Here is a 10,965-nt window from a genome sequence, read left to right as displayed (position 1 = left end):
ACTCAGCCCAGAGGACAGGGGTTGGAGCAGATCTGTCTCTAATCGGGACCCAGCTGGGTCCATCCCCATAGCCATCTCAGCTTCTTTTAAGCCCACACTAGGAGACTTCTTATTTCCAAAAGTTGGGACTAAAAGGTGAAAGATGTAGGCATGTATCCTTGTGGCACTCCTCTCTAACCCCTCCAAGCCCTCCAACACTTTTCTACTTGGGAGGTCTGTGTCGGGGAGGGGAGCCCATGCCCCAGATTTCAGTAGTACAGGACTCATTGTCCTTCCAGGCTTGACCTACTCTGCTTGTGTCTCAGAAACCCCTTTCCTATCCAGCAAGACCACGTTTTCTTGCCTTCTTTCTGTTCCCTCCTTTTGCACACATGAACACACATGCTTGTGCCTGTCTGAAGGTTCTGTTTTTGCTGTTGATTCTGCCTGTGATACGCTGGCCCAAGGTCTTTGCACAGGTGTTGTCATCTCAGAAATGTTTGCCTTGACAACTCAGTGTCTTTCCCATACTCTCCATTTTCATTGTTATTTGTCTTCATAGCACTTATCACCTAGAAGAATTATCTTTTTCATTTATCTACCAGTTTGATACTTGGCTCTCTTTTTTCTTGGAACACAAGCTCCCCAGTTGCCAACCTCTTGTCTATTGCTACATCCTCAGTTCCTGGCTCTAGAAAGGTGAAGCTTGTGGAATGAATGGATATTTGTTAGTTGTTTGCTATAGAAATGGTTTTTCAAAAGTTTAGAAACTTCGGAGAAATCAAGGGCGTCTATTGGGTTTTGCAACAAGGAACTGTTGGTGACCGTAAAGGGCATTCTGTGTTGAGCAAAATGTAGGTGAAGAACAAACTCATGAATGCAGCTCTATCCTAGCTTGACCCCAAAGGGAGTCAGAAGAATAGAGCAGTGGACACAGAGTTCCATGAACTCAGGAAGCAATTGAACATGCTGAAATGTTTGTGGTAAGGAGACAGCACCGAGGGTGTACGAAGGAGGAGAAGATAGTTGATGGAGCTGAGAAAATTGGTGATGGAAGAGAGAGTTGCATCACAGATGACGGGATCAGGCATGAAACAGGAATGACTTTTCACTGGAAATGAGGGGAGGAGGAAAATGTAGATTGTGGTGGCTTTGAGAGTCGGGAGTTTGAGGCAGTTCTTCCTTGGGGCTTTGATTATCGTTCTAAACCAGAGGAGGTGGCCTGCTCTCTAGGGGGATAGTGGTGTTGGGGGGTCAGAGGTGTGAGGATAGAGGAGAGGATTACAAAGCAATCACTTCATCCTATATCTTTGAAGTCTGTCTTCTGTCATGATTGTTTTCCCAGGTGGATTCATCTTTTTTAATTTATTTAAAATCCAAGACAACATTTTCCCAGTAAATCTAAACTTGATCCCAACGTAGTTTCAGATAGAAGGTGAAAGACTTAGAGAAAGAAAGGCAGAATCTGATCTTCCCTAGAAACTTCTAAACTTGGTTTGGTAGAAGCTGGGGTACTTGAAAATGCTGTGTTATGAACTGAGAGGAAGGTAGAGCCAAGAGGACTTTGGGCTATGACTCCACTGTAGCTTTTAGGATCTATGGTTGACTTCTAATTTTATATGGATAAAGGATCCCGCTGATAATCTACATTTTCATGGGTAAAAGCAAAAATTTATAGCATTTTTGTTACTGCTTTTCAAAATGACTTACTGAATGTGCTATGTAGTATCACATCATAGGTCTGGGTTTAGTTGGCTGACATTTCAGTTACTACTTCTTTCCTCTTCAGAAGCAATTCACCTATCACTAAATTGAGTGTTTTGACTTTTGATCAACTGGCTAGGTTTACCCAGACTACAAGTGAGCAAAAAGCATAGATTAGATTAGCAACCAGTCCCAATAATTATTTCTGTTATGTAGTTATTTAAGTTTATGTAAAAGTAGTGTATTCAATGTGGGACTAAAAGTCCATTTCTGATGCATATGTTACATTAACCTCATAAGCTACATTAAATAACAGACAAAACAGGTTTGCAGAGAATTGAAAAAAATGGGGAGGCTACAGCTTAAGTGGTGGCCTAATTTTATAGCAAATCAAATGTGCATCTGATTTTAATAATTTTGCTTTAGAAGACCACTTAACAGTAAACCTATGTTCTAAAAATGGGCTGAGTCCAGTTACCAAAGTAACATTTTTTGGCTTTTGAAGCACACAGATTCTCCCAAGAATCAATTAAAAAAATGTGAGGCTGGAAGCCTCAGGACTCAGTGTTGGCGTCTGGGGAGGTTGGTGGACTCCTCCCTAGAGGGCAAAAGTTGTAAGGATTTTGTAGAGAGAAAGGTAGACAAGCCTAAGTAATTAGGGTCCAGAAAACAGGTGTTCTGTGTAGGGCTTTAAGTTTCTAAAAGTTCCTTAAGCAGGGATCCTATTCTGTCCTGTCCTGTGTTAGGGGATGGAAAGCCACTGGGAAGAAAGGGTGGGAAAGAGTGTCCGAGTCCATGTTTGAGCGGGTGGCTGCTGGTGGTGGGAATCTTTTTCATGGTGAGCTAATGACAGAGTTCCTGATAAAGATGGAAAGTTATTTACATCAACACCTGCTCCCAAATGCATAAAGAACTTCTGGGGCCTTTCTTTGTTAATGAAGTCAAACTAGGATCAATATTAGAGGCATATATTTTATTTCATTTTTAAAGATTTATTTATTTGTTTGAAAGGCAGAGGCACAGCGAGAGAGAGAGTGAGAGCGAGAGGGAGAGAGAGAGGGAGATCGAGAGATCGTCTTTCTGCTGGTTCACTCTTCAAATGGCTGCAGTGGCTGGTGCTGGGCCCATCTGAAGCCAGGAGCCAGGAGCTTCTTCTGGGTCTCTCACATAGGTGCAGGGGCCCAAGGGCTCCGGCCATCTTCTACTGCTTTCCCAGGCCATAGCAGAGCTGGATTCCAACTGGAGCAGCTGGGAGTTGAACTGATAACCATATGGGACGCTGGCACTGTAGGCAGCAGCTTTACCCACTGTGCCACAGCGCCAGGCCAGAGGCAAATATTTTACAAGATGTTGAAAATTCTTCCTTGACCCATGTGGGTGCCCATGCATAACCCCATCCTGACCTCCAGACAAATCTATTTGGTTATCAGTTGAGCAGGGATACACTGTGTGTCCACCACCAAGGAGAGTTAGGTAGTCTGTCATCCTGAGATGGAGGGGGGGGGGTGCACAATAGACATTACGATAACTATTCATTAATTAAATCAATATTGGCTTACAGATCAGAGGGTAAAGTTTTTTCCCAGCACCCGTAAGTCCTCCCTAGGCAAACTTCTTCCATAACAGAAACAGCTGATGGCACTTATGGTGAGGCAAGTACCTCTGCCCTCATAGGGATTGACCCCTTGGAGCCAGTCTGGTGTCCAGGATCTCTTACTGATGGGAGATAGTTGGTCGATCTTCCTGGATGTGGTTCTGTGACTATGGACTGTGAAGCACACCCACGTTTGGGTTTGCTACATGCAACTTCTGTCTCAGGAAGGCAGGGGAATAAATCTTGCCATATCAAGAAGGAAGACCTGTTGGCCTGGGATATTTTAGTTCTCATGATGAATCAGAAGATTTTTATATAACATGCATCCACTTCTGTTTCTGGAGTTCGTTGTGAACGTCCCCTTCTCATTTGGCTGACAGATTCTGCTCGCTCTTCTCTGACTACGGAGCATTCCGAGTCAGGTCCCTTAGCAGAGTCTGAGCTTTCTGCTCCTGAAGATCGTTAAGCGCTTCTACTGCCAGCTGCATGGTGTTGTGTTTATTTTCAATTAGAGTTTTGCCTGCAAGAAGTAAAAAAGGTCATTTTCCAAGTTTTACTTGTTTTGCTTCCAGCTGATGCCTTGCTGACACCTCATGATTACCTTTGAGTATGTATGCTTCCCCAACTCTTGTTTAAAGTGGTTTTCAGTATCACCTTGCTCTCCTTTCCCCTTCTTTGGTGTTCTGCCGACTGACGTCGTTTTCAACATCACCTGGTGCCTTTCCTTCCCTCCCCCTAATTTTTCTCCTTTGAGTCGAAGATCAAGATCAAGCAGTTTCAGCTGCACAACCTATTTATTCAGAACCTCACCTCCATTATTTTCCTAAGCTAAGCTTGCTCAGTGATTTCTGCAGGTGGAGGATGGGGGACAGGAGCAGGCAGGAACAGAAAGAGACCACAGCCTTCTGTCTTCTGTTCCCCTACCAATGAGTCTGTACTGCGCCTTCTCCTTCAAGCTCCCGTCTTCCTTCTAGCTCTTTCCCTCATCCATTATTCCAACACACGCTTCTCTGATCGCTCTGGTTGTCTGCAACTTAAATTCACAGAAGATCTTTCTTTATAGACTTCAGTTCTACTAACAGCCTTTTTTTTTTTTTTTTTTTTTTTTTTTTATTGTTCTGGACTTTTACTCTCCTCACTGCATTCTCTCTGCAGATACTCCCCTGGTTGGTAAAGGAAATTCTGCCCACACCAGCTTCATTCTGACCTATGTGGTTCCTCACTGTCAAGCAACCAGCAGGGCCCCTGGTGGGGGTGTGGACCCACGGCCAGGTGGACTCTGATTCCAGGTCTCTCCAATTCCCTAATAGCCAACCTCCATGGTCCTATCATGTGTTACGGCTTTATTAGGGTGGTAACCTCACTACTGAGCCAACCTCCTTAGCTTGCTTTCACCTGCAGTTTTAGTTCACTGTTACTTGCATTGTGTTCAGTCTTCAAGAGCCCTGAGTCAGTACATGAACCAGCTTCTCCAGTGACGTCTTTCTTCTCATCTAAGCTTTTTCTCAAGTTCTTGGGATCCTTCTAGGAGACTCTGGAGAATGAGGTAGGAGTATTTGGCATCAGTATATGTGTGTGAGAGAGGAAGGCCGGGAGGAGATTGTGGCTTCTTCCTTTTCTGGGAGGAAGGCTGGCTCCCTGCCTCCCATTCCCTGTGTCCCCTTTGCTGAAAATCGTGCACTCAGAGGTCACGGCCGTTGGTATGGGAAATCTTATTATGGTCCTTACCCTCCGGGAGGAGGTTTGTATGGCAGTTCACTCTGGTTCCTTCTCTTTTCTGACCTGTGAAACTCAACTGCCTGTCAAAATGAAAAAAAAACAAAAAACAAAAAACACACAATTTAGTGTACACATATCACTGAACAAGGCTTTATAGGCTGTTTTTTAAGGCAGCTTTATTCTCTGATCATTTTAAACTCCCATGGGGATGTAAATGATCATAATGTTTTATGGTGACTTTTTCCCTAGAGAATGTGGTAACCGACTTCTTTAGAATAGGACATTATTTACACAAGGGAAAATCAGGTGTGTGTGATTTGTCTAAATAATTTATTTTGTCTTTAAAAATCTTAAAATTTAAAGACCTTAGAGGATCAGCCAGACTTTTTTCTCTGCCTGTTTTTAGAAGCTTACCTTTCATGGAATCCTGGAGCACTAAGCACTGTTACAACATATTTAAAAGATAAAATTAATAGTTTCTGTCTTCAAATTCATGGGCAATCCTACTCATCACAGTGTTGACACTGACCAACAGGATCATTATTTTCTGACTAAATAAATAAATATATTGAAGATAAAAATCTTTAAGTGTTTATTGAATAAATACTCAGAGGTGAAAATTTCAACTGTCGGTAACAGTGTTACTGTACTGTCTACTGTATCCACTCAGGGCATGACAGGAGACTCATGGGGTACATTGAACACACTCTCAGTTGACAAGTGCTCACTTGGTTGATGGCCTGGGTTGTGAGTGTGGGTCTGTGTTAAGGGCATAAGAATAGATTGGCTCTCCTATTCTCACCAGAAGTGGGAGTTGACCATGGTAGCTCTCACTTCACCATCTTTGGGAGAGGTGTTTAGTGAGGTGAATCAGAGTATACACCTGTGGTTGAGTCCCTGTCTGAATATGGACAAGTGTATGACCCTGGACAAGTGACTGGAGTTTTCTAAACTAGGAAGGTGGCAAGTTGATATGAGTCTTCTTACTTTGATTGGTTACAAAGAATTCCATAAACCTGACTACTGTGATCAGGTAGGGTCTAGCCAGTCTATTGATACAGAATGATATTCAGAGCCACGTGGTATTGAGAAAAGGAGGTGTTGATCCCATACTTTGCATAGAGAACCATGCATGTGCTATGCTTGTATGCTGGCCAAACAAACTGAGCTTCCTGATCAGAGTGGGCTTGAGGATTATGGGATATTTGGCAAATCAAATCGCTTTTGCCTTGCTAAGTAGCAAGGTACTGAGGTAGATAGAGGATTACAATCCTGAACAAAGAGAGGGGTATTCTGGAATTTTGAGGAGGGAGGTAAGAGGGTGAGACCACCAAGGAATAGGAAATGTGACAGACTTTGGCGCAAGAACAGAGAAGATTTGATGGCAAAATCTAATTAAATTTATTAATGTATATTGTGAGATTTATTTTTGTTCCAAATATTTTTGTGTTTTTTTAATTTAGTTTTTATTTACTTAAAAGGCAGAGTTAGAAAGAGAGCGAGCGAGCAAGCAAGAGAAATCTTCCATCTGCTGGTTTGCTCCCCAAATAGCCACAGTGGCTGGGACTGGGCCAGGCTGGAGCCAAGAGCCAGGAACAACTTCTGGGTCTCCCACATGGGTGCAGGGATCCAAGCATTTGGGCCATCTCCTGCTGATTTCCCAGGTGCATTAACAGGGTGTTGGATCAGAAGTGGAGCAGCTGGGTCTTGAACTGGTGCCCATATGGGAATGCTGGCCCCTGTTCCAAAGCTTTTTGAAGGCTTCATCTTTTGGACTTGGATTATTTTTTCTTTTAGGATGTTAAAGCATTAGACTAAATTTAAGGAGTATTTAGGCTAAGAGCAGAATCCACTCCAAATTGCGGAGTCACATTTGATTTTCCCACATCAGTGTCTAATCTACACCAAGCCACCTTTCCTCACTCTATTTAACTATTGCTATGAGGTGAGGTGTACCCAATCTCTCTGATACCTAGAATGTGAAATCTTCAGATATAATGGCAAAGTTTTAGGATAGCAAGTTTAACATCAACTCCAAGAACTTTCTAGTGAAGAAAAAATGGAGAGAAGAAGGAACAAGAAGGACACAGTGGACAGCAAGCATTTGGAAAATGTCTACTCCAGGCAGAGTGTTGTGCTAAGTATCTGAGGAAAGGCACTCCAAGAATTCATGTGATGGCAGAGATAGTGAGGCCTAAGGACTCAAGATTTCTAGCCCTAAATCTGTCTCTCACTAGTTCTGTCACTCCACACAACTCAACCTGTGATCTTTGACACCCATCTATGCAATGAAAGGGTTATATTAAAAGGCCTTTTTGACATTTTCCAATTCTTAAATTCTATGGTTTAAATGGATTATGTTGTCCTTAGTTTGAATGAAGAATAAAAATATAGAACACAAGGACGTTCAGATGTACCCGGTGACTGTGCCTGGGATGGGGGTGTATACAGAGAAGTTGAGTTGCTCTTGTTTCCAAGGTGGAAAATTGTTTGTAGGTAGATCTATAGAAGCTCATTTCCTGATGGGCAATGTTTTTATTCATTACTTTTTGTCTCCTGTATTTCATGGTGTTGAGGCTCTATGAATCACTTAATCTTTTTAAAAATTTTTTAATTTATTTGATGGGTAGAATTACAGACTGAGAGAGAGAGAGAGAGAAAGGTCTTCCTTCCGTTGGTTCACTCCCCAAATGGTCGCTTCAGCTGGTGCTGCACCGATGCAAAGCCAAGAGCCAGGTGCCTCTTCCTGGTCTCCCATGAGGGTGCAGGGGCCCAAGCACTTGGGCCATCCTCCACTGCCCTCCCGGGCCACAGCAGAGAGCTGGACTGGAAGAGGAGCAACCGGGACTAGAACCCGGTGCCCATACGGGATGCCGGCGCCATAGATGGAGGATTAACCAAGTGAGCCTCGGTGCCGGCCCCATATGAATCACTTAATCTTGACTGTTTCTACGCTTATAATCAGTTAAAAATGAACTCTGAGTAGAATGTCGTCGTCTTTTTTATTTTTTTAAATATTCACTTTATTTATTTGAAAGAGTTAGAGAGAAGTAGCGCCAGGAAGGGGGAGGGAGATATCGGTCTTCTGATGGTTTACCCCACAAATAACCACGACAGCCAGAGCTGAGCTGATCCAAAGTCAGGAGCCAGGAGCTTCTTCTGGGTCTCCCAAGCAAGTATAGGGGCCCAAGGACTTGTGCCATCTTCTCCTGCTTTCCCAGGCCAGAACAGGGATTGGAAGTGGAGCAGCCGAGACTTGATCCTGTATGGGATGCCAGTACTGCAGGCTGGGGCTTTAACCTGCTGTGCCACAGTGCTGGCCCCTAAAACTTCTTGAATTGTCCTTCTATTTCTCATTCTTATTTTCTCTTAGTCCTGTTTGGGTTCTATTTCAGTTTTGTTTTTTTTTTTTTTAAATCTTAAGGAAAGATTCCTATTGGGACTCTGAGATGTCAGGGACAGAAATAAAGAATAGGCATCTCCAAAACTTGGAGGGGGCAAGGTTGAACTGGTCTCACAGCTGATTCTGTTTGTTTTTAATTTATTTTTAAAAAATATTTATTTATTTGAAAGAGTTAGATACACAGAGACAGAAGGAGAGGCAGAGAGAGAGAGAGAGAGAGAGAGAGAGAGAGAGAGAATCTTCCACCTGCTGGTTCACTGCCCAGTTGGCCGCAATGGCTGGAGCTAAGCTGATCCAAAGCCAGGAGTCAGGAGCTTCTTTCGGGTCTCCCACGAGAGTGCAGGGGCCCACGCATTTGGGTCATCATCTTCCACTGCTTTCCCAGGCCATAGCAAAGAGTTGGATCGGAAGTGGAGCAGCTGGAACTCGAACTGGTACCCATGTGGGATGCCGGCACTGCAGGTGGCGGCTTTACCGCTGTGCCACAGCGCTGGCCCCTGTTTATTTTTATACCTACCAGTGACCGGGGCATGAGTTTCTAGACATCTACTCAGTTTCAAATACCTGATCAAGGAACAGTATCTATTTTTGAAGAAGGTAGGGAGACCAGTTGGGGATGTATGCATACAACCACTTATAGAATAATTGAACAGTAGCATATGGAATTGTGGTTTGACATGTTTTTTTTTTTTTTTAAATTCCTCTTAGCACTTTGAAGATATCATCCCTTTGTTTTCTGACTTCTATCCTTACCATTGAGAAATCTGTCAGTCTGCTTGTCCTTCCATTGTAAGTAAATCATACTTTGCTTTGTGTTGCTTTGAAGAGTTTTCTTTGTCTTTGCTATTCTGAAGTTTCACTGTGATGCTACTAAGTGTGACTTTGTTTTTATTTATTCTGCTCAGGACTCAAGTTTCTTCAATCTGAAGATATATATCTTTCTTCAGGGACATACAAAAAGATTGTTGTACAACCATCAAAATGGCAAAAATAAAAAAATTATCAAGTGTTGGCAAGAATGTGAGGAGAATTCTCATAAGCTACCAATGAGAATTTATGAACTGTTACAATATCTTTGGGAGTAGTATGGGGATAGCAAATTATGATTTTAGTTATCTTTTCGTAGAGAAAACTTGCACTCGTGGAAAAATGAGATACAAATCTTCTCAATGAATCGTTGTGTGCCATTGAGAAAAAATAGATGCATAAATAGAAATTAACCAAAATGTCCACCAAATGTTCACCACAAATGAATGAATCAATTGTGACATATTCATGAATAAAATACTAAAGAACAGTAGAACAAAAAATGACACCAAAGTCCAAAAAATATACTCACAAAATCTATCCTTTTAGAAAAGATTGGAAGTAACTCCTGGTTTGAAGAAATTATGTAAATTTAAAAGCCATATAGAAATATTTTACAATATTGGTCATACGTATTTGTTTGGAAAGAAAAGTAGGGGCCTGATGAAGAGCCTAGGATGTGCTCAAGGTAACAGGTCTTAACAAGAAAAGTCTTTGTTATGGGTCCATTTTAGATCCAGGCCTGCGATTTTGGCATCTGGTGGTTTGTGACACTGGGGGGTAAATGGAAGAATTGGAAAACATCTCTGCCTTCAAAATCTTCCTTCAGTAATAGGTAGTAAAACACAGAAGAAGACAATAGAATGTTGTGGAACGTGGAGGTATGTAAAATGGACTGTATTAGGATAGAGGGAAACACAGAGCACAGGACCACTCAGTCAGAACAGTCTTGTGCTGGGAGCTGCTGTGGCCACCACAGGCATATGCCCAAAGCTCCAGCAAGGCCATGGCTTTGTGTCTTTGAGCACAACCAGACCTAGCCAAGTTTAAGAGGCAAGTAAAAGTTTAGGGGCAGTGTCTGAGGAAATCCTGTTCGAAGTGTAGGGCTTGGGGAGAGAAAGGCAGAGAGCAGGGAAGAGTGGTAGGCTCAGGTCTGAGATGTGGCTCACAATGTCATTCCCCCTAGAGAGGAATCAGGCCGGTCCTATCCCAAGGCAGCTGAAGGAAGACCAGGGTGGCCTGGCTTCCTCACTTGGGCATCCATGGCTCTGTCAATGAGCCAATAAGAAGGCAGGGGAATATAACTCTACAGAACCTTCAGGAAGACACGTTTCTCTTGCCTAATCTCAGGTGCTAAATGAACAACAAAATGAGAACCTCTCTGGTGAACAGTTTCCAGTGATGAGGTATCTGAGGCCATTACATGGCTAGGAATAATGTGATGTGGCAGGGTGGGGGCGGGGTGGGAGTACATGACAGACCACTGGTAAGTGAAAACAAATTACTAACCCATCCCTCTTTAGCTCTAGTAAAGAAGTTAACATCCCTTCAGGCTTTGGCAAAGCCACATCCGCAGAGCTTGTAGAACCCTGTCCTTCCATGCTGTTTAGAAGACATGTTTACTACAGAATGGTTGGGGAGGGTAGAGCATAGCATATATTAATGCATGCAAAAAGTTGGATATTAGACCAGCAATGTTACTAACTAGAAATGACTGAACTCTGTGTTTGTCTGTTGTGGAAATAAAACCTTCTGGGGA

The sequence above is a fragment of the Lepus europaeus genome, chromosome 9, assembly GCF_033115175.1.
Source record: "Lepus europaeus isolate LE1 chromosome 9, mLepTim1.pri, whole genome shotgun sequence".
NCBI classification, from domain to species: domain Eukaryota; kingdom Metazoa; phylum Chordata; class Mammalia; order Lagomorpha; family Leporidae; genus Lepus; species Lepus europaeus.
The sequence above is the reverse complement of the archived record's forward strand: the minus strand, read 5'-3'. Positions refer to the sequence as shown.